General features: G+C 44.0%; 1 protein-coding gene across 1 annotated transcript in view; it reads left to right on the top strand.

Annotated features, from left to right (window-relative positions):
* kdm6ba (lysine (K)-specific demethylase 6B, a) overlaps positions 1-25,000 on the top strand; it is a 170,918-nt gene that overhangs the window by 59,035 nt on the left and 86,883 nt on the right. Inside the window, exon 3 of the mRNA XM_083640369.1 lies at positions 16,060-16,108. The gene's annotated coding sequence lies outside the window, so the exon portion shown is untranslated. The remainder of the gene's footprint in view (positions 1-16,059; positions 16,109-25,000) is intronic.

Below are 25,000 nucleotides of genomic sequence, written 5' to 3'. Positions count from 1 at the left end.
GCAACGTAAGCAAAATATTTCCATATTTCGCTTCGTGCATCTGCTTTTTCTACAAGCGTTGGTCGGCTTGCAAGACTAGAAGAAGCCGCTGCCATTTTTCGCTGCGTCTGTCCTGTGTGTCGGGGTGCTGTAGTGAGGACTGAACGACTGTGGCCAGAGAGCGAGCAGAGAGGGAAGAGGGGAAAGTCGACACGCCCCCACATGAAGCAGACAGAGTCAGAGACGAGCTTTTTTTCACTTTTCACGAGTCACCATTGGTTCAAGGCAAGGCTGTGTTGCCTTCACGTGAGGTGGGAGACAGGCTCTCAACTGTAATGCCGCTGTGTCTCTCTCCTCCGCTAACAAACACCACGGTCGCACACTGACGCAACCCATGACATTTTTTTAAGTATCGGTACTAAATTAACGTGGTATAGTATCCTTTTTAACGGCAGGGAACCGCGGTACCATACTAATACCGGTATACCGTGCAACCCTAATACAAACACACACATGCGCACAGTCACACACTCAAATAGGCAAATTATTATAAACTCAATATAATTATATATAATTATATATAATATATATATATATATATATATATAATATATATACTGTATATATATAATCGCTAGTGTTCCTGTAGATTGAACACGCTTGTGTGATTTGTCTATTCCAATACTGCGGTCTGGCTTTGGTAGCCTTATGCGCCATCTGTTAGCCACCAAACACTGCACTCCTCACTGCACTACATCCACCAACCACTGCACTCCTCACTGCACTACATCCACCAACCACTGCACTCCTCACTGCACTACATCCACCAACCACTGCACTCCTCACTGCACTACATCCACCAACCACTGCACTCCTCACTGCACTACATCCACCAACCACTGCACTCCTCACTGCACTACATCCACCAACCACTGCACTCCTCACTGCACTACATCCACCAACCACTGCACTCCTCACTGCACTACATCCACCAACCACTGCACTCCTCACTGCACTACATCCACCAACCACTGCACTCCTCACTGCACTACATCCACCAACCACTGCACTCCTCACTGCACTACATCCACCAACCACTGCACTCCTCACTGCACTACATCCACCAACCACTGCACTCCTCACTGCACTACATCCACCAACCACTGCACTCCTCGCTGCACTACATCCACCAACCACTGCACTCCTCGCTGCACTACATCCACCAACCACTGCACTTCTCGCTGCACTACATCCACCAACCACTGCACTCCTCGCTGCACTACATCCACCATTTGTGCAATAAAAAGGCCCCATTGACTCCCATCTATCAGTGATGACATGGCGTGATGCACTGCATGATGCACTGCATGATGCACTGCATGATGCACTGCATGACCAAAACAAATGACTGAATGGGAAAAGGCACTGCAGCTTGACCTGAAATTTGCCAATGGAACTTGCTGTTTTCCTTTTTTCTAATATCATTTTGGGTGACATAGTTCCATTCAGGCTGCATAAAGTTCCGCTTCTCATCCACAGACTTGGGTCCACCTGTACTGGGAATTTGACCCACAGACTTGGGTCCACCTGTACTGGGAATTTGACCCACAGACTTGGGTCCACCTGTACTGGGAATTTGACCCACAGACTGGGTCAGCCTGTACTGGGAATTTGAGGTGTGTCTTTGCTTGTATGAGAGCTTAGTCAACCTGCTGTCTTCTGTGTCCCTGTAATCGCTGTGATGGAATGTCTGGTCATGATCGGTCACATGTTCTGTTTATTGCCTTTAGAGTTCAGTCATTTCAGTCTCGCGGTGTCCCTTTTACCTGGCTGGGACACGGGCCAGGACAGCGCCACACTTCTCATTAAGACGGCTCATTATCATCCATAATCATGGCTGCCATGAACCCAAGTGGACCTGAGGATAAATCACTCGCTGATAGCTTACTCATGTCTGCGGTGTATTTATAACACCTATTCATAACCCAGAGACATTTGGCATTGCAGAAATGTATCAGCACATAGAAAGTGGCCATCTCTGATGTGGTTTGGGTTCACGATGGGGTGGCGTCCATGATTCAGCTATTAAATATATATTCCTTTTCGCCCTGCTTTTCGCCGCTCTCTCCCTTTCTCTCCCTCTCTCTCCCTCTCTCTCTCTCCCTCTCTCTCTCTCTCCCTCTCTGCCCGTGTCCGTGTGGAGGCCGGGGCGTGCGACATCAAAGCGGAGCAGACAGCCAGGTCACTGATGAGGAAATGAGTTGGATTTTCTCGTGATGAAACACCTTGGACTCTAACAGCTGCATCGCGATGCGGTCGGGGGGCGAGGGGAGGGTCCCGAGAGAATACTAAATCACTCGCACAGATCATAGACGGCCTCGCTTTCGCACGTGTCTCCGCCTCCGAAATTTGAAAAACATCGTACAGGATAAATCTCTCTCACTCTCTCTCTCTCTCACACACACACACACACACTCAGAGACACAAAGTTAGCAATGTGCCGTCTAACGCACCTTTTCTTCATCGATTAGTTGAGCGGCAGACTGTGGGAATTGTCCCTCTTCCTGGGATCTCATTCTCCACACTGCATCCAATCTCATTGACATTTCCTATACTGCTTTGTAGGGGTGTCACAATATATCGTCCCACGAAATTTCGCGATAGTAAAACGTCACGATATGTATCGTTGAGATGAAATCTCATATCGCAAAAAAAAAAAAAAAAATCAAAAAATAGACTAAGAAACGTCTTTGTTTGTTGAAGTTCAATGTGTGGAAAGTAGTTCAGTTGAACAAGTCTCTGAAGAGACACATGAGAAGTTATACAGGAGAGAAACCATTCAATTGAGTTTCTGGCAAAACTGTTTACTTGACAGGAAAAACTGAAGATGCATAAAAAATAGATTAAGAAAAGTCTTGTTGTTTGAGTTTGAAGAAAAACTGAAGATGCATAATGAGAATTTATACTGCTGAGAAACCTTTTAGTTCAAAGTAAATCTAAGTGACGGTGTAACTCATTCTATTTCAAGATAAGCCTTATCTCCAATCTCATGTTTTTTCTAGTTGTTATTGTAATAACAATTTCCCACAACAGCATGTTTTGTATTTGTGCATTTCAAATAAAATACTACTTTTCCAGTCATATATTGTCATTATTCAAGTTTAAAAAAATATTGTTAAAATCGTATCGTATCGTATCGTTATCGTGAACCCAGTATCGTGATACGTATCGTATCGTGAACTGAGTGTATCGTGACACCCCTACTGCTTTGGCAATATTTCATAAGAGAGAGGAGGCAAAGGGGAACGTAACAAACGCACGGCGAAAGAGACGGAGCAGATTTTGGGGAAGAGAGTGAAAGAGGCATGAGGGAAACATGACAGCATATGGATGGAGGTGCAAAGTGAGAGAACTAATTAAAGAAAGTGGAGTTTTAGTTGGATCCGTTGATTCCGGGAGCACTAATGGTCCCAGGTGTGCATATGGAGGGGGGGGGGGGGGGGGAACAGAGCAGAGGAAACGCGGTCCCCGGTGGGCACCATATGTTCTGCGCCTTCCCCTCTTTCTTCTCTGGCTCTCTTTCCTTCCCTTTCATTTCCACGTGTCGTTGGCGCCGTGAGACGAGCTCGTCTTGGATTGCTTCTTGGTCTTTGTCCGTGTGCCTGTTCCCCATCTTTCTCCGAGCTCGCGCAGCACAGTGTAGGTTAAATAAGGTGACACAGCACAGTGTAGGTTAAATAAGGTGACGCAGCACAGTGTAGGTTAAATAAGGTGACACAGCACAGTGTAGGTTAAATAAGGTGACGCAGCACAGTGTAGGTTAAATAAGGTGACACAGCACAGTGTAGGTTAAATAAGGTGACACAGCACAGTGTAGGTTAAATAAGGTGACACAGCACAGTGTAGGTTAAATAAGGTGACGCAGCACAGTGTAGGTTAAATAAGGTGACACAGCACAGTGTAGGTTAAATAAGGTGACACAGCACAGTGTAGGTTAAATAAGGTGACACAGCACAGTGTAGGTTAAATAAGGTGACGCAGCACAGTGTAGGTTAAATAAGGTGATGCAGCACAGTGTAGGTTAAATAAGGTGACACAGCACAGTGTAGGTTAAATAAGGTGACGCAGCACAGTGTAGGTTAAATAAGGTGACGCAGCACAGTGTAGGTTAAATAAGGTGACGCAGCACAGTGTAGGTTAAATAAGGTGACGCAGCACAGTGTAGGTTAAATAAGGTGACGCAGCACAGTGTAGGTTAAATAAGGTGACGCAGCACAGTGTAGGTTAAATAAGGTGACGCAGCACAGTGTAGGTTTAATTAAGGTGACACAGCACAGTGTAGGTTAAATAAGGTGACACAGCACAGTGTAGGTTAAATAAGGTGACGCAGCACAGTGTAGGTTAAATAAGGTGACGCAGCACAGTGTAGGTTAAATAAGGTGATGCAGCACAGTGTAGGTTAAATAAGGTGACGCAGCACAGTGTAGGTTAAATAAGGTGACGCAGCACAGTGTAGGTTAAATAAGGTGACGCAGCACAGTGTAGGTTAAATAAGGTGACGCAGCACAGTGTAGGTTAAATAAGGTGACGCAGCACAGTGTAGGTTAAATAAGGTGACGCAGCACAGTGTAGGTTAAATAAGGTGACGCAGCACAGTGTAGGTTAAATAAGGTGACGCAGCACAGTGTAGGTTAAATAAGGTGACGCAGCACAGTGTAGGTTAAATAAGGTGACGCAGCACAGTGTAGGTTAAATAAGGTGACACAGCACAGTGTAGGTTAAATAAGGTGACGCAGCACAGTGTAGGTTAAATAAGGTGACGCAGCACAGTGTAGGTTAAATAAGGTGACGCAGCACAGTGTAGGTTAAATAAGGTGACGCAGCACAGTGTAGGTTAAATAAGGTGACGCAGCACAGTGTAGGTTAAATAAGGTGACACAGCACAGTGTAGGTTAAATAAGGTGACGCAGCACAGTGTAGGTTAAATAAGGTGACGCAGCACAGTGTAGGTTAAATAAGGTGATGCAGCACAGTGTAGGTTAAATAAGGTGACGCAGCACAGTGTAGGTTAAATAAGGTGACGCAGCACAGTGTAGGTTAAATAAGGTGACGCAGCACAGTGTAGGTTAAATAAGGTGACGCAGTACAGTGTAGGTTAAATAAGGTGACGCAGCACAGTGTAGGTTAAATAAGGTGACGCAGCACAGTGTAGGTTAAATAAGGTGACGCAGCACAGTGTAGGTTAAATAAGGTGACGCAGCACAGTGTAGGTTAAATAAGGTGACACAGCACAGTGTAGGTTAAATAAGGTGATGGTATGATTGAGTGGGCGGTGGTTTGGCAACGCGGCGATTGTGTGGCTGTTTGCATATGCTTTTGTGTGCATTTCGGAACGCCTCAATAACTGCCCTGATTTGGCCCCTCCACAAAGGGCGTGTGTTTCGCAGATTGCCGCTCCCGTTCCCAGATACGGATCCCAGTGTTGCATTGTACACTGTATTTTCTTGTTGAACTCATTGTACACTGTATTTTCTTGTTGAACTCATTGTACACTGTATTTTCTTGTTGAACTCATTGTACACTGTATTTTCTTGTTGAACTCATCGTACACTGTATTTTCTTGTTGAACTCATTGTACACTGTATTTTCTTGTTGAACTCATTGTACACTGTGTTTTCTTGTTGAACTCATTGTGCACTGTATTTTCTTGTTAAACTCATTGTACACTGTATTTTCTTGTTGAACTCATTGTACACTGTGTTTTCTTGTTGAACTCATTGTACACTGTATTTTCTTGTTGAACTCATTGTACACTGTATTTTCTTGTTGAACTCATTGTACACTGTATTTTCTTGTTGAACTCATTGTACACTGTATTTTCTTGTTGAACTCATTGTACACTGTATTTTCTTGTTGAACTCATTGTACACTGTATTTTCTTGTTGAACTCATTGTACACTGTATTTTCTTGTTGAACTCATTGTACACTGTATTTTCTTGTTAAACTCATTGTACACTGTATTTTCTTGTTGAACTCATTGTACACTGTATTTTCTTGTTGAACTCATTGTGCACTGTATTTTCTTGTTGAACTCATTGTACACTGTGTTTTCTTGTTGAACTCATTGTACACTGTATTTTCTTGTTGAACTCATTGCACACTGTATTTTCTTGTTGAACTCATTGTACACTGTATTTTCTTGTTGAACTCATTGTACACTGTATTTTCTTGTTGAACTCATTGTACACTGTATTTTCTTGTTGAACTCATTGTACACTGTGTTTTCTTGTGGAACTCATTGTGCACTGTATTTTCTTGTTGAAGTCATTGTACACTGTGTTTTCTTGTTAAACTCATTGTACACTGTATTTTCTTGTTGAACTCTTTGTACACTGTTTTCTTGTTGAACTCATTGTACACTGTGTTTTCTTGTTGAACTCATTGTACACTGTGTTTTCTTGTTGAACTCATTGTGCACTGTATTTTCTTGTTGAACTCATTGTACACTGTATTTTCTTGTTGAACTCATTGTACACTGTATTTTCTTGTTAAACTCATTGTACACTGTATTTTCTTGTTGAACTCATTGTACACTGTGTTTTCTTGTTAAACTCATTGTACACTGTATTTTCTTGTTGAACTCATTGTGCACTGTATTTTCTTGTTGAACTCATTGTACACTGTATTTTCTTGTTGAACTCATTGTACACTGTGTTTTCTTGTTGAACTCATTGTACACTGTATGTTCTTGTTGAACTCATTGTACACTGTATTTTCTTGTTAAACTCATTGTACACTGTATTTTCTTGTTAAACTCATTGTACACTGTATTTTCTTGTTGAACTCATTGTACACTGTGTTTTCTTGTTGAACTCATTGTACACTGTTTTCTTGTTGAACTCATTGTACACTGTATTTTCTTGTTGAACTCATTGTACACTGTCTTTTCTTGTTGAACTCATTGTACACTGTATTTTCTTGTTGAACTCATTGTACACTGTATTTTCTTGTTGAACTCATCGTACACTGTATTTTCTTGTTGAACTCATTGTACACTGTATTTTCTTGTTGAACTCATTGTACACTGTATTTTCTTGTTGAACTCATTGTACACTGTATTTTCTTGTTGAACTCATTGTACACTGTGTTTTCTTGTTGAACTCATTGTGCACTGTATTTTCTTGTTGAACTCATTGTACACTGTGTTTTCTTGTTGAACTCATTGTACACTGTGTTTTCTTGTTGAACTCATTGTACATAATTTTCTTGTTGAACTCATTGTACACTGTATTTTCTTGTTGAACTCATTGTACACTATTTTCTTGTTAAACTCATTGTACACTGTATTTCCTTGTTGAACTCATTGTGCACTGTATTTTCTTGTTGAACTCATTGTACACTGTGTTTTCTTGTTGAACTCATTGTACACTGTATTTTCTTGTTGAACTCATTGTACACTGTGTTTTCTTGTTGAACTCATTGTGCACTGTATTTTCTTGTTGAACTCATTGTACACTGTGTTTTCTTGTTGAACTCATTGTACACTGTGTTTTCTTGTTGAACTCATTGTACATAATTTTCTTGTTGAACTCATTGTACACTGTATTTTCTTGTTGAACTCATTGTACACTATTTTCTTGTTAAACTCATTGTACACTGTATTTCCTTGTTGAACTCATTGTGCACTGTATTTTCTTGTTGAACTCATTGTACACTGTGTTTTCTTGTTGAACTCATTGTACACTGTATTTTCTTGTTGAACTCATTGTACACTGTATTTTCTTGTTGAACTCATTGTACACTGTGTTTTCTTGTTGAACTCATTGTACACTGTGTTTTCTTGTTGAACTCATTGTACACTGTATTTTCTTGTTAAACTCATTGTACACTGTGTTTTCTTGTTGAACTCATTGTACACTGTGTTTTCTTGTTGAACTCATTGTACACTGTATTTTCTTGTTAAACTCATTGTACACTGTGTTTTCTTGTTGAACTCATTGTACACTGTGTTTTCTTGTTGAACTCATTGTACACTGTATTTTCTTGTTGAACTCATTGTACACTGTATTTTCTTGTTAAACTCATTGTACACTGTATTTTCTTGTTAAACTCATTGTACACTGTATTTTCTTGTTGAACTCATTGTGCACTGTGTTTTCTTGTTGAACTCATTGTACACTGTATTTTCTTGTTTAACTCATTGTACACTATTTTCTTGTTAAACTCATTGTACACTGTGTTTTCTTGTTGAACTCATTGTACATCATTTTCTTGTTGAACTCATTGTACACTGTGTTTTCTTGTTGAACTCATTGTACATCATTTTCTTGTTGAACTCATTGTACATCATTTTCTTGTTGAACTCATTGTACACTGTATTTTCTTGTTGAACTCATTGTACACTGTGTTTTCTTGTTGAACTCATTGTACACTGTGTTTTCTTGTTGAACTCATTGTACACTATTTTCTTGTTAAACTCATTGTACACTGTGTTTTCTTGTTGAACTCATTGTACATCATTTTCTTGTTGAACTCATTGTACGCTGTATTTTCTTGTTGAACTCATTGTACACTGTGTTTTCTTGTTGAACTTGCGCGGGGGTTCACACAGCTTATTAATGTGGACTTCTGTGCAGGTTGGAAGGTGTCATGCCACATCTGCACGTACAGTACATGTCTCTGCCTGACAGCGTCTCACTCCGTACTGTACCGGCCGCAGAGTCGAAAATCACACGTCTAAAAATAGGGGCTGAACTCATTCACCCGTCCCTCAAAACACACACCCCCCCCCCCTCCCCCCCCACTTAGGCCGGATAACTACTCTATGCAACCCCCCTCCCCCCCGGTCACTGATCTCTCTACCCCATCATGAAATGCAAAGCTGTACCCCCCTCCCCCCGTCACAGATCTCTCTACCCTGTCATGAAATGCAAGCTGTTCCCACTGTACATTCCGCTCAGAGGAACGAGCCAACTCCTCTGTAAATGAGAGAGAGAGGGAGAGAGAGAGAGGGCGGGTGTGTGGGGTTGGGAGGGGGGCGGCAACCTACTCATTGTTTTCTCCCAAACAAAGGCTAGTTAGCAAACAGCAGTGGAATGGCTTTTAATCGGCGCTGAGTTTGGCTAACTCCAGGCCGGCTGGCGGCCCGGAGGGAAGCCACCGCTGCTGCTGCTGTGTCACCAGGTTGGAGTGCCTCAAGGCTCCGTCCCGGGGCCCTGCTTTGGTCCTTTTTTTCTCTCTCCCTCTGTTGTGTATGTACGTGTGAGTGTGCATACGAGAGTGTGTGTGTGTGTGTGTGTGTGTGTGTGAGTGTGTGTGTGTGTGTGTGTGTGTGTGTGTGTGTGTGCATATGTGGGCCCTCAGGCTGTTGTCAGGCAGATCAGGGGAGCTGTTGTGAGCGAGCCCGGCTGTCTGTCTGTGTCTACCTTACATACCTCTGCTCTGTTCCATAAAGGAGGGCTGAGGAGGAGGGGGGTGTGGGGGGGGGGGGGGTGAAGGGGTGGGGGGCAGTTACACCAGAGGGATGGAGCGAGCGCATTCCTTGACATGCGCAAAAACATGTCCGTGGGGGGAAACTGCAAGCCCAGCAAGACTCACAGACATCCAACTTCTTAAAACAGGACTCCCCTCTGGCAAGCTGTTTTAACATTTAATAGCTAAATTTGACGATCCGGAATTAACATTACAGGTATCAACAACGTCATTTTGACTAGTTACATTGTGACTAGTTTAATTCAAGATATCTATACTGTCTTTCTTCCTCGTCAAAAAGAACATTTCAGATACAGTATCCACAATGGCATTCTTCCTATTCACAATTGTCATTTCAGATATCCACAACATCATTGAAGAAATGACGTCACTTTGCCATTCATATCTCCAACTCATTCTGACTAGTTACAACTTCATTTAAGAGATCTAAAATGGACAATATAGATACAATTTTGAATTGAGGGGGATATCTCGAACTGGAATTACAAATCAGAATCAATTCGCAGATATCTGAAAATGGAATGACAACTAGTCATAATTCAGTTGCAGATATTGGGAATGTGAATTGGGGATATCGCCAACTGAATTGTCGATATCTGTAATGAGAAACCCCATGCACATGAATGGCAAAAGGGACTAGGAAGAATTGAATTACAGTGACTGCAATACATATCCAGTCTAGCTGTTGCAACAACTACTTGGCATACTCCCCTCTCCTCTTCCTCCTTCTCCTTCCTCCTCCTCTCCCTGGCGGAGTTAAGTGGAGGCATAATCTGTGGAGGAATTCCAGAGGGCAGGAATCCAGAGATTATCCGAAGAGGAAAATGGTGGATGATGGAATATTTAGGGCTTTACCTGAAATGATTGCTATGGCTTTTGCGTGTGTTTTTGCGTTTGAATTTGTGACGTGCAGCATTAACGATTTTAACACGCCAAATGAGCAGATGTTCTCTCGCTCACGTTTGCGTTCACGTAAACACCGCGCGGTGTGCGATCAGCCTCCCTCACACAGGAGGAGAAAGGCCAACCAAACAACATGGGGTTAGCCTCAACAGGATGTTGGCTCAGGATTCAGGATGTGGGAGGAATGGAGGACTGCAGTCTCATCCTGCTGCAGTGGACCTGTGTGAGTCTGCTTCTCGCTCCAGTGGTTTGTCTGATGAAAGGGAATGTTCACCACTTGGGTTTTGATGCGTCTTCTCATGGTGGACGGCCGCTGATACACAGAAGAAAGAGAGTCGGCCTCTGTTCGAGAAGCAGACAGCCTGAAGCCAGTTTGCGTCACCGCTTCTACCGTGGCTTGCTCATGCCCCTTTGATGGCATTTAGAGAATGTGAGTCAGATCCACCAATCAGAAGTCGTGAAACTCTAGCCTTCCACCAATCAGAAGTCATGTAACTCTAGCCTTCCACCAATCGGAAGTCATGTAACTCTAGCCTTCCACCAATCGGAAGTCATGTAACTCTATCCTTCCACCAATCGGAAGTCATGTAACTCTAGCCTTCCACCAATCGGAAGTAATCTCACACTAGCCTGGAGTCAGCTCCACCAATCAGAAGTGGAGTCTTCACAAATGGAGTCTTCATAAAGCGTACATGCTTTATACATGTACACTTTATGAACACTCTCCATGTTGATGGGTCTGTTTTATTTGAATTTGAATACCACAGTGTTGTACAGTGGGCACTGGGCAGTGTGCAATTTTGTTAGTTGATGGCAGTCTGTGCGTGTACTGTATCATGTATGTATGGTGTGTGCGCTTGTGTATAATGCCTGTGTGTATATATGCACTATGGTATGTATATGCATGCACTACATTACATTACATTACATTACGTCATTTGGCAGACGCTTTTATCCAAAGCGACTTACAATAACACATTTTTGTCAGCAATAGAGCAATCAACTATGCAACACAGTCTATGACAACTACAACTTCTGAAGGAATAGTGGTACAAGTTTAGTTTAGGTTAGTTTAGAAGTTGTTGTTTTTTCAAGAGAGAGAGAAAGAAGTTAGTTCAAGAAGGGCCCAGATGGAGCCTGAAAAGGTGTGTCTTTAGTCTTTTCCGAAAAATCGGCAGTGATTCGGCCGTCCTGACCGAAGGTGGAAGCTCGTCCACCATTGAGGTGCCAGGGATGAGAAGAGTCGAGATCGGGATGAGCGACTTTTGAGCCCCCGTAGTGGAGGAGGGGCGAGGCGTCCTGCACTAGTGGAGGAGCGGAGGGAACGGTGAGAGCTTTGGAGCCTGACCATAGATTGTAGGTACAGAGGGGCTGTCTGGTGTACTGCCCTGTAGGCCAGAACCAGTGTTTTGAATTGAATGTGTGCCGAGATGGGAAGCCAGTGAAGGTCCCGGTAGAGGGGAGTGACATGAGAGAATTTGGGTTGGTTGAATACCAGACGGGCTGCAGCGTTCTGAATGAGCTGAAGTGGTCGGATGGCTGCAGCAGGTAGCTCAGCCAGAAGAAAATTGCAGTAGTCCAGGCGAGAGATGACAAGTGCCTGGACCAGGAGTTGTGTTGCTTCCCTTGTGAGAAACGGACGGATTTTGCGGATGTTGTACAGGGAGAACCTACAGGAGCGGGCAGTTGCTGCGATGTAGGCTGAGTTGGACAGCTGATTGTCAAGGATCACTCCAAGGTTCTTAGCTGTTTGAGAGGGAAACACAGTAGTGTTGTCAATGGAGATGGAAAGGTTGCGGGGACAGTCTTTCCCGTGTAGGAAGAGTAGCTCTGTCTATGTTGTTTGTATTTTAACATCATATACTGTGTGACAAGATGGAACAATCAAGTATATCCTATCCTAGTCTCTAGGAGGGGAGGCTGGCCAGCAAGACTAATCCAATCCTAAGTAATGTAACTCTAGTCAGTAGTCAGCTCCACCAATCAGAAGTAATGTAACTCTGGTCAGTAGTCAGTTCCACCAATCAGAAGTAATGTAACTTTGGTCAGTAGTCAGTTCCACCAATCAGAAGTAATGTAACTCTGGTTCAGTAGTCAGCTCCACCAATCAGAAGTAATGTAACTCTGGTCAGTAGTCAGTTCCACCAATCAGAAGTAATGTAACTCTGGTTCAGTAGTCCGCTCCACCAATCAGAAGTAATGTAACTCTGGTCAGTAGTCAGTTCCACCAATCAGAAGTAATGTAACTCTGGTTCAATAGTCAGCTCCACCAATCAGAAGTAAAGTAACCCTAGATTGTAGTCAACTCCACCAACAACTAAGGTGATGAATTGATTTATTTACACTTTTCTTGGCATTTACTTAGTGTCTCCATCAGGACTTTACTGTAAGACACACCTCCTCACTGCCGCCCTGTTTACGGCACACATTATATAAACCTTAATGCATGCGTCATATTTCATCAACCTAAGCTGGCTGTAAACCTGGTGGTGTTACGGTGCGTCTGGCTACAGTAAATATTGGCTGCCACTGGGATACTGTAATGTCGTTCTCCCATATGAATATGTGTGTGTTATTGTAAACAAGCATGCATCTTTAAGGCTCAGCTCCTCCCACCTACTTAGCGGGTCGATAAACACGGCTTTAGCTTTAATGATGGTGGGCATGATGTCTGATATTGCACATTCTTACATCATGCTGCTAGCTTGTTTATGTGTTTTGTCTGGCCGCCTGTTATTTTTGGTCTGGACAAATGTGTGTGTATGTGTCGCATCTAATCCTGTGTGTGTATTTGTGTGTGGGTCCAGCACACTTTTCTGCAAGTGTGTGTGTGTGTGTGTGTGTGTCTTGGCTGGCTGAGCGGAGGGTATAATGACAGTGGGTGTCTGTCTCCTTTACCAGCTCTAAGTAATCACCACTCTCTATGGCTGGTCAATACCTGTGCTTCAAATCCTATTTGAATGTGTGTGTGTGTGTGTGTTTGTGCGTGTGTGCGTGCGTGCGTGCGTGCGCGTGCGTGCGTTTTATTTACCCTTATTTAACCAGATAAAAAGCATTGAGATAGAAATCTCTTTTACAATGCTGACATGACAAAGACAATACTTACAACATGGAGAACAATGAAAGCAGAATAATATAATGGAAAAAAACATGCACAAAAGCACATTACAGAACACATAGCATTCTGAGTTACACCTTTTGACAGGAGCGAAATAAAAGGATCCAGTTTAGACGTCGACCGATATGGGTTTTTCAATGGCTGGGTGGCCAATATATAATGCAGATTATTTTATTATTTTATTTTATTTTTGTGCATTTGATAAAATACAATGATTTAAATATAATAATGAATGAGAGTATTTGGGTAAAAAAAGTACCGTAAATTCCGGACTATAAGCCGCACCGGTGTATAAGCCGCACCTGCAAAGTTGACTGTTTTTTTTACATATATAAGCCGCACCGGACTATAAGCCGCGGGTGTTTTAATGGTATTTTTTTTTTTTTTTTTTTTTTGTGTTTTAATGTTTAATTACCATATGTAAGAGTTCATGCACATAGGGGATTGTCGGGAAAGAGATGGCTGTTTGAGGAAGCTCCCATTTATTAACATTTCAACAAAACAACATAACACAACACCACCTGTGTTTCTTTTTTACAGTGCACACAGTGTCATACAGTGTCATACAGTGTGGTGAAAAGAGGGCAAGAGAGGAAATTAAAACAGAAGTGGATTTATAGTTAGAAAGAGTGCTAAAGAAGAGAGAATTCCGTTTTTTTTTTTTTTTTTTTCTGAAAAAAATCCATAGATAAGCCGCACCGTTATATAAGCCGCAGGGGCCAAAAAAGCCCAAAAAACGGGAAAAAAAAAAAGTCCGGAATTTACGGTAGCCTATAATTCCATTATCCATTCATGCACATTGAGAATCTAATAAATACCTCTATTATAAGATGGTTATCTTAGCCAGTAACATGCTTTAGATTTATTTTATTTTATTAATGAAATAGAAAAATACATTGGGTTATGCAGTAGATTTCAGAAGTGACTGGTAGGCTTTTTAAGGGAGAGCACGTATATCAGAGACCTCATTCAACGGCATTATTCTATTAACTGAGACAGTTTGGGAGACGATTCATCTCCCAAACTGTCTCAATATTATTACAAAAGAGTGTGGACCTGAAATTCGGCGCGGGATTCCGGGAATCGCGCATATTTTCGGGAATCCCTGCATATTTTGAATTTATAATGCGGGACTAATCCTGCATCTGTTTGCGGGGGCCGATGTCTATGCGTGTAGTGATCGTGAACATCGAGTATAAATTGTCACACTACATGTCTTAACCCTGCCGGCATGTCACACTACATGTCTTTACTCCGCTGTAATAACCGGCCTTGTGAGTGCAGGCAGCTGCCGATGAATTCAAAATGCCAATAATCGGTACCGATTAATCGGCCAGCCGATTATAATCGGTCAACCTCTAATCCAGTTTAAGTGGAACTTGCAGGTCGTTCCAGGACCAAGGGCCAAAATAAGAGAGGCTCTTTTTTCCAGCCTCAGTCTTCACACTTGGCACCTCAAAACCAAGCCAAGTGCTGGATCTGAGGCTGGAGGATCTCCGTAAACTTGGCCAAGGCAGTGGGGCAAGCAAATCTATAAATGGTACCACCGTAATCAGGCTGAGATAAGAAGACTTGTTACCAGCGAGAGTGTGTGTGTGTGTGTGTGTATTGTGATCTGTTACATCAGATCCCATGTATTTGGTTTGGTCCGTGTTTTCCAGTGCTTTGTCCTCTTGTGTGCGTCGGTGATTTATGTCGTGTGACTGTGTCTCTCAATGTGGGTGTTTGCAGGCCAAATAATTACCAGTTGCACCTCCTTGACCCTGACTATATACTTAGCCTAAATCCATACCTGTGCAGTCAAAATCACTCATCAGAAGAAAAGGAACATGTGTGAGTGGCTCACATCATAGTGTTGCACGGGTTCGACTTTGCTTTTGAGACCCAGGTCCACTCCTTGTCCCATTCCAGGATCAGTTCTAACAGGTGTTGCAGGTGAAGATTGATTTGGACATTTTTAGATTCTGACATATGGGCAATAGAGTACCAGGGATGATGTATTTTTGTAGCTAAACCAGAAATGGCTGCCATGTTGGTTCTTAAGGGGAAAGGGCTGTGGGATTTTAGAACGCAGATTTCGGTTAAATGCATGAAATAAGGTCTGACTGTGATTAACAAGCTTATGGGAGGAAATAAGGTATGTGGTTAACACAAGCTTATGGGAGTGGACATTTGTGTTCAGCAGGATAATCTTCACAAACGTGGACCAAGACACTGTATTTGGGGCAAATTTGTGACTACAAATGAAAATTCACAGCAATGGAACATAATAATAATAGCCCCAGAAGATGTGGTGGACGGTATTTTTCATCAACACTACTTTCTAGGAAATATATTACCTTTTAACCCCATTCTCCTAACACCCTATCACTTATCAAGTTAAAACTGTTTTCCAGCTCAGAGACTATTCAGTGGGGAATTTCATGCACAGTGCAAATAGGGTGTGTGTGTGTGTGTGTGGGTGGCGCCGCACCCGAATTCACCGGTATGTTGTGTGTGTACAAACTGTATGCGTTGTGTGTGTGTGTGTGTTATTTCTCACTTCGATGGTGTGCTTGCTTTTCAGGTGCAGGTGATATCTGGCCCACACAGTTGCAGCCAGCACATACCCAGAGGTAAGAGGAACAATCTGTGTGTGTGTGTGTGTGTGTGTGTGTGTGTGTGTGTGTGTGTGTGTGTGTGTGTGTGTGTGTGTGTGTGTGTGCGCGCGCGTGCGTGTGTGTTGCTGTCCTAATAGATTATCGATGCACTGCTGGCTTGTTTGGCTACGGCAGACAGTGGAAATGGGCCTGGCCTCCCCTGAGGAAACTAGATATCTCTCCTACACGCACACACACACACACACACACACTGAACGCACACGCACCTAACTCACACATACAGTAGATACAACACAGGCACAATGTGACTCAGAAGAAAAAGGCTTTCGCGCAAGGGACTGTAAAGCATATTTTGCACACACACTTTCAAACCCACACACTCACATACAATTAGACACACCACACACCTGCTGGGCTCTTTACAGGAAGCTGGTCTCCATTCTGCCTGGATCAGAAGATGAAAGGAGGAGACGAGGAGAGAGGGAGGGAGGGAGGGAGGGAGGGAGAGGACAAAGACAGAAGAGTGAGGAGGAGCATGGTGGAAGAGTGGTAGCCGACTCTGCATGCTCCTGTCACCTCTCCCCTCTTCCTCTCTCTCCTCCCTCCTCCCTCCTCCTCTCCCCCCCCTCCTTTGTGAACAGATGGGTGGAGGTATCAGATTGTAATGAAAGCCAAAAAGGGAAAAAAGAACAGAAAAAGGAGAGGCTAAGAAAGGCCGAACAGACAGACAGACAGACATACACACACACACACACACACACACACACACACACACACACACACACACACGCACGCGCGCACACACACACACACACACAGACACACACACACAGACACACAGACACACAGACAGACACACACACACAGACAGACAGACACACACACACACACACACACACAGACAGACAGACACACACACACACACACACACACACACACCGACACACACACACACACACACACACACACACACAGACACAGTACATACCCACGACAGTCACACATGGCTGCACGTACAGAGTCTGTATAAACACACACACACACACGCTCAACCAGATAGATCTCTCTGTCTCTGTTGTCTCTGCAGTCTCTCCAGTGCTCCCTGTAAATGTTGCTGCCTAACATTTCTATTATAAATTAATATAACTACCATGTTTATATGAGTGTGTGCATGTGTGTGCGTGATGCTCATTCCAAGCGGCAACCTCCGTCTTTGAAAAATGAGGCTAAAGTGCCAAAAACTGCAGTTCCTCAAATGGCCACTTGAGGCTGGCTCCAAAAGCGAGTCAATCCCCATAGACCCCCATGTTAAAATGACAGCCTTTATAGCAGAAATAAACATGTTTACAGCCTGGTACAAAAAACAGTTTTGGTCTCTACAGTAGCTAATTTCACCATTCACTGTACGGGCAGTGAATTTGTATATAACTCAGCTGTTCATACTGCAAATTGCAAAAAGAAGTCCAATTGTATAGAAGTCAATGGGGAAATGACCCTGCTTCTCACTTGATTTATTACCTCAGTAAACAGTTTCCTAATGAGTTCATGGTCTCAATCTTCAATGCAGCATGATGTTCATTTTGTGAATTAGGGTCCACTTTAGAGTCAATTAGATGATAAATGCTGTAGCTCTTCTCATCCAAGATGGCGACGGTCAAAAAGCCAAACTCAAGGCTTAAAAAGTCCACAAACCAATGGACGATGTCTCGGTGGCTACGTCCATATTTGTATACAGTCTACGGATCAGACAGGTTCTGCAATTGCTTTCACTCAGTAAAAGCACACACACACACACACACACACATACACAGAGTTCACGGGGGGGAAAAGAACTGTGAGACCCAGCGGTATTGTTTTGCCTTGACAGAGAGAGAGAGAGAGAGAGAGAGGGAGGGAGGGAGAGAGAGAGAGAGAGAGAGAGGCTGCAAGGCAGATGATGAATCAGATGAGAGCGGCGTGTGGAAACAGGGGGATGAGGGCGAGAGAGCTTGTGAGCCCTGTGGGTCTTTGCTTAAGGAGCGAGGAGAAGAGAGGAGGCAAATGGAGGCGTGCTGGAGAATTCCAAATGCCTCGGTGTCAACGGGTTCACCAGCGTTCCGTACTGATCGCCACCCATCCTACCTGCTTGTTTGTGGAACTGATGACATTTGCGACACCCACAGCGCTCTATATCTAAAGTTCCACCAGAGATGGTGGGATTATCAGAGCGAGTCACCCCATCTTCCAGTCACTTCCTGTATCTGTGCCACGGAGGCCTCGCCACGGCCACGCCCACTTAGGAGACTTGCGGCACGTCCTGAGTCTCTTGGAGTCAATGGGAGGAGTGAACGTGATCTCAGATTATGACAGATTCTTTCGCCCCCATAGTCATCAAAGTAAATATTGGGCCCATTTTCAGAAGCCACATATCTCCTGAACATTCTGACACTCAAATGATATTTTTCAGACAGACAGATCAGGAGAAAATTAAAATTGCTCGAGACCTGTCTCAGTAGCCACTTCTTAACCTGTTAACCCCTAAGCCCATTTTTCAGCTCACCTGCCGAAAATGACATGCCTGAACTGAATTGAGTATATCTCCACAACTACAGGGTATTTTCTGAAAATTATTTTTTTCAAAAGCTAGCCAACACCTGTGAGATTGCTGTAAAAGTGTCAGAATTAATTACAAATGTACTGTATCAGAGTAAAATCAGTTAGAACATGGCAAAAAATTAAAAATTCAAGCTCCGCCCAAAAAAAACAACACTATTTTGGATGAAAAGCACCTGAAAATCATGGGTTGGTAGCCAAATTATTCTATGGAGCAGTAGACTAATATCTTATGAGTGCTTGTATCAAAGGAAATCCTTAGAAAGTGAACCAGAGCAATTGTACAGATGATTTACTACATGTAGGCCCAGGCGGACATGATCTGGGCACAATTTGGGTATCATGGGTGCCATTTGACTTTTCTATGGTAGAACACTGAAATACCTTTTTTTTCCTCCTACTTACATATCACTATAGGTACTCAGTTAATATGCGTTATGGTTTGGATAACCCTCAAGCGTTATATCTGTATTTTTACTCTGTGAAATGCATCAGAAAAGCCTCTTGAAATTGCAGGCAAAGCTTGGGACGTTACGCAGAGGGATATCTCGGGACCCCATTGGCCGATTTCGATGATTGACACCTCTATGGAAGCGTCAGAGCCAATAGAATCGACGTAAACTGAAATAATTTATGTCAGACCGTTTTCCAGGAAATGCTGTCGACTGAACCCAAAGCTCGTCTATTCTGTGAAGATGACCACTCCATGTAAAATCCTCCATATGGCTTTGTAAACACGATGACTGTAAAAAAACAACACTTTAAGATGATGAAGAGGCATTAGGAGTAGCAATTAGTAGCGTTTTTATGAAGTCAAACACAACTTTTGATTTGAAAACAGCAAAGGTAAGACATAACTTGTAGTTTTATCTGTAAAACGTTAAAACTTTTTTGCTGTTCTTTGACAGCCTACTGAGTGAGTTTTCATCTCTCAGAGACGATCTATACCTCTTTGGAAAGAGCAGAGCCTTAGCTATCCAAAGCCGCCTCGTTTGGAGAGAAAAGATTCACTCGCAAAAACAAATCACCACATAAACGCAGGCATGCACGGTTTTCTTGTTTTTGCTACATGGTGATATTGTTGCTTGGGGTTGGAATTATTTTTCGTTTGAATACAAATGCTTGTCAGAGTCTTGTAGCCACGTTTCTTCCTGACATTTTGGTGTACTGTATGTCTCGCTGCCTGCTTCCTAGGCTGCTGTAGAGAGTCATTTGTGAGAGATGACAAGGGCTCAGCCCGCCGGCGGGCCCGCTAGGGGGGAAGAGGTTAACATGCAGTGGGATCAGGATTATAACCAGCTCCTAGCCGGTTGGCCTGCATGTTAAACAACAATTAGCCGGCTTACGCGCACTCCCGCGAGTCCGTATCATATCCATCTCAAGCCCAAGTAAATGATCCGCATTATATGAAAAGCGGCTGTTGTTAAACACTGGCAGGTCATGATCCTGATCATGTAGTTGTTATGTGGGCGGGTGGTGGCACTTCACGTTCACGTAGTTTATTAATTAATGAATCGTTCGGGCAATCGCTTATATCAACGAATTAAACGAGCAAACTCACGGTTTCCTCAAGTGCTGCAAACGGCTTGAATTGTTTGGTAGAGGGATCCCAACGCGCTTCAGCTATGCAGGCAGGCAGGTCCGGTGCATCACAGAGGGGGGACGCTTACTGCTGCGCTGCTTGCTTAATCCCATGTCAGAAAAAGTGAGACATAGGCCTAGCCTAACTTTTGTGGGGAGAAATACATTGAAAACTAGTCAGATATGACTTGAATGCCACTTGTAAAATAAATCACCCACAGTGATTGACGACGGTGCGACCACTATTTTGACTGGGCGGCTTTATGTAACAAAGGTGAAGCGCTCATTTTTGGCACATTGCCACCCCTCGTGGTCGGAATGGACCCTCCGTTAAAATGGCATGTTTTTGAATGGAGTTTGGTTACAGATTCGCTAAAGCTGTTTCCATATAACATTTCTTGTTATTGATACATGCTACCGTACCCCCTCCCCCCGCCCACTGGCAGAGAGAATACTGACCATTTCCAGCTGTTTCTAAACACAGACTCCTCATGTCTAGAAAGGTAAAACCGGAAAATATCCTGCTCTGGCTAGCCAGACATGATCCAGACTTCATGTTAAGAAGTGCCTAGTCTCAGCAACACACTCTCACGAGATTTGGCAACGGGAGCTCACGTTAGCAGGGAGCGATTAGCTAAAGCTACATGTGAAGTTCGTTGATGTAGTAGCTAAATCTGTGGTTGGATTTTTTTTTTAATCAACTAGAGTGAGCTAACAAGGGGCAGCTTTGTGTTTACATTTGTGAGTGTGTGCGTGCGTGTGTAGTTTGGGAACTCACAATCTCTAGCTCAACTTAGCTTGCTAGGCCAGCACTAACCCCACGTCAGCAAGCTCTCTCTACCACAACACTTCAAGGGGAGAGGTGACCACGTGACCATTTAGGAGACCGGCAGAGTATTATTTGATATTATTGGCAGAGCCTGCCTGGTGTGTCTCTAATATTAAAGCCTAATATTAATATTACCAGCCCTGGCAGACTGCCATCCCCGTGTTGCCTCCGGACCTGCTCCGGACCAATAGCAGGCGGTGCTGCCGACTTTTTTTTTTTTTTTTTTACTGATGCTGCCAGATGGTTTGTTTTCACATAACCATCTGGGAGCGAGTCACTCGCCACTCCGGAAACAGTTTTCAAAGATGCAGGCACTTTCGAAAAGCTACTTGGCAGGTGATTGGATGAACCGTCTTGTCTATAACAGGCTAACTTCTCACTGTCGTCACACCTAAAGCCCGCCCATCGCTGCCTCATAGGTCGCTGATTGGTCTGAACCACTGGTTCGGATTCAAACCAATAGATTGGAGCGCGGCAAGATAGATTTGTCATGTGATCGATCATGTGATCTTGCGTGAGTCCAGCTGCCTCACAAGCGGATTTTTACTGCACTCTATGAAGTACAGTATGAACATTATGTTTAGATTGCTAATGTTATTGCCATTTGTTTGCATGGTTTTAGTTAGTTAGCGGTTGAATATGTTCATATAATGTGATGTCATCCCTACTAAAACTTGATGCGCCTGCAGATTTCTCTCATAATGCAGCAAGAAGTGAGATTCTGATGATACAATGTGCACAGCCTGGCCCCCTGGGGTTGCCAGGTCTGCCTGTGTGGCCTGTTTCTTAAGCCTGTTTGTGTCTACTGAATAAATACCCTACTGTATATTGTCGATGATTTTCTGAGTTCCATCAGTCATGGTGGTCAAATATATTGTGCCAGCCTGTACTCTCTGTTTAAAACAAAGTCTGACTTTGATTTGAGTTTCTGTGCCAGGACCTCCCGCTCTCCCATCTCTAGCTATGTTTCCATGCAACTGTCAAGTGAATTATAAACAAACTTTTGAAATGTTGCAAACAAAATAAAATACAAATCAGGTCAACTGGATTTAAAGTGAATAAATCGGCTCCCTGAATGTCAAAACACGACATCCACGAGAAGACTGGAAAGAGTGTTTGAAGAGTTGATTGTAGTATTATTGTGCAAGTTGTAATTGTTCTTACAGTGAGCGTCAGCTGATGTCGGGCATCATTTCATGCTTTCATCTGAAGAGGAAAACAAAGAAATGTACTTGGTGATATTTGAATGTGCCGACTCATGGTGGGCATCTTCTGCATGGGCGAGACGTTTGTGGTGGTGGTGAGGTTGTGGTGGACAGATATTTTGCAGCCAGTCTTTCAGGACGTCCCAAACCGTATTTCCACTGTTGACAATGAAACTGAACCACTCATGGCATGGCTCATCATGCCAAATCCATATCATTTATGTGACAAATTTGTGTCCGCTACTTATTGGATGGATGTGTTCGTCAACAAATAAATGACCTCCTTCAATTGAGCGTATACACTTTTTTTTACAATATTGAAGAATTGTGCTGTTTCCAGTCAGTTTCCCCCCCAAATTCGCCACATCGTGATTCACAAAGGTAAAATGGAAACCCAGTAGAGAAACGTAACTTCTTTCTCACTCTCACTCTCTCTCTCTCTCTCTCTCCCTCTCCCTCTCTCTCTCTCTCTGCCTCTCTCTAATAGGAAATGCAATAGCAATGAATCGAAACCAGAGAGGGGGAAGAAGAGGAGGGTATGCTTTTTGAGGGGAGGGAGGGAGGGACAGAAAGTGGGAGTGGGGGGGGTGGGGAGTTGGGGGGTGTCGGGAGAGATGGCGCCTAAACCAGTGTTAATTGAACACAGCTGTACCTCGTTAAACATTAATTGGCAATTAATCAGCTCGTACAGCCCCAGTTGAATATATCTTTTAAGAGAGAGAGAGGAAAAGTAAATTATTCACACCGGCACAAGGAAAGCCCGTACTAGAGCTCTCTCTCCCCCCCTCTCTCTCTCTCTCTCTCCCTCTCCCCCTACTCTCAGTCTAATTTTCTCCCTTTCATACTCTCTCTCTCTCTCTCTCAATTCACTCCATTTATCTAGTTTTCTGCTTTTATATGCGCTCTTCCCCTCATCTGCTTGTCAGAGAGAGTGTGTGTGTGTGTGTGTGTGTGTGTGTGTGTGTGTGTGTGTGTGTGTGTGTGTGTGTGTGTGTGTGTGTGTGTGTGTGTGTGTGCGTACGTGTGTGTGTGTGTGTGTTTGTGCGTACGTGTGTGTGTGTGTGTGTTTGTGCGTACGTGTGTGTGTTTGTGTGTGTGTGTGTGTGTGCAGTAGAGCCAGTCTGTCCTGTGTATCCAGTACGGTCTCTCTTATATAACTGTACTGATTACAACAACAAGGATCCCTCCTTTGGACTGCACTCACTGACACACATTCTCTCTCTCTCTCTCTCTCTCTCTCTCTCTCTCTCTCTCTCTAACCCTCCCTCCCTCTCTCTCTCATTATCTCTCCATCCCGTCTGCACTTGTTCCCGCTCCCCAAATCTCGCCCATTTGCATCTCGCTCAATTAAGCGCCCTCTTAAACGCTTTGTTTCTCTCCGTCTCTTCTCATTATCTGTCGCTGCTTCCTCTCTCTCTCTCTCTCTCTCTCTCTCTCTCTCTCTCTCTCTCTCTCTTTATCGGTGTCACTTTGGCTGCATCCCAAATATCGCCGGCCATTACTCACCCTCTCTGCACTCCTCCTCCGCCCCTCTTCTTTCTATCGCTCTCCTTCTTCTTTTTATCTCCCATTCTCTCTATCTTTTCCCCTGCCCTCTTCATCACTCGCCATTTACGCCCCCCCATCCTCCCCCCCCCCCCTCGCCGCCATGGGCTCCAGCTCAAATATTACAGATGCTATTGCATACTGGCCGGGGGCCAAATCTGCAAGGCGATAAATCAATACAATGAGAGAATTATGTAACGTGCCAGCGCATTGACTGGCCTCTTCTCCGCCTCCCCGTGTGCTTTCCCTCCTCCACTCCGCTTCTAATACTCTCCTTCTCTATTGGTCGACTCACCTTGCCTCACTTCCTGTTGGCTTTCTCTCTCTCTCTCTCTCTCTCTCTCTCCTTTCGTTTAAACTGTCACCCAACCAGGCGCGTCGTCGGAGAACACCTTCTCATTCACTGCGATGGCCCCGGGGTGAGGTGGAGGGTGAGGGAGGGTTATGTACACAACTATCTAGTGCAACCAGTGTCATCTCCTGTCACGCGCTGAGCAGGCCGGTAGCAAACACAGTAATGGCACAGACTGGCAGTGTGATGTGATGACAAGTGTCTCTTCGAATGGGTTCGGAAATGTCAGAAAAGCTGTAGATGTAGCTGTTGAAATAATGAGGTCTTCGGGGTGAGATTGTAATAATTAAAAAGGTAACTCTACCCCCCCTCTACCAACACTCACTGGATCGGTTTGCAGCTGAGTGTGAAGCCGCTGGGAGGACGATCGGCACCTGTATATCTGAGGCCATGGTCCTCCGCAGGAACCCGGTGGATTGTCCACCAAGTGAAGGGTTTCAGGAATCTCGGTAGCCTGGGTAAACCCAGCCCCCACGTGACCTGCTCTCAGGCTTACCCTGCTTACAGTCACAAGGTGACTGAGAGCAGGTCTGAGAGCAGGTCACATGGGGGCTGGGTTTACCCAGGCTAGAATCTCGGGGTCTTTCTTGTCCTCGAATGAGGGGACGACAGAGTCTGAGATGGGCCGGAGAATCGGTCTACGACTCTTGATCTGCATCCCAACCCTCACCTGTGAACTATGGGTCAAGGACGAGATGGATGATACAAGCGGCTGGCATCTCCCTTAGGGATAGGGTGAGAAGCTCAGTCACCCGTGTGAGAGACTCAGAGTAGAGCTCCTTCACATAGAAAGGCATCTAGTA

The sequence above is a fragment of the Poromitra crassiceps genome, assembly GCF_964638095.1.
Source record: "Poromitra crassiceps genome assembly, chromosome: 7".
Classification (NCBI taxonomy): domain Eukaryota; kingdom Metazoa; phylum Chordata; class Actinopteri; order Beryciformes; family Melamphaidae; genus Poromitra; species Poromitra crassiceps.
This window is presented reverse-complemented; position numbering and strand designations above follow the sequence as displayed.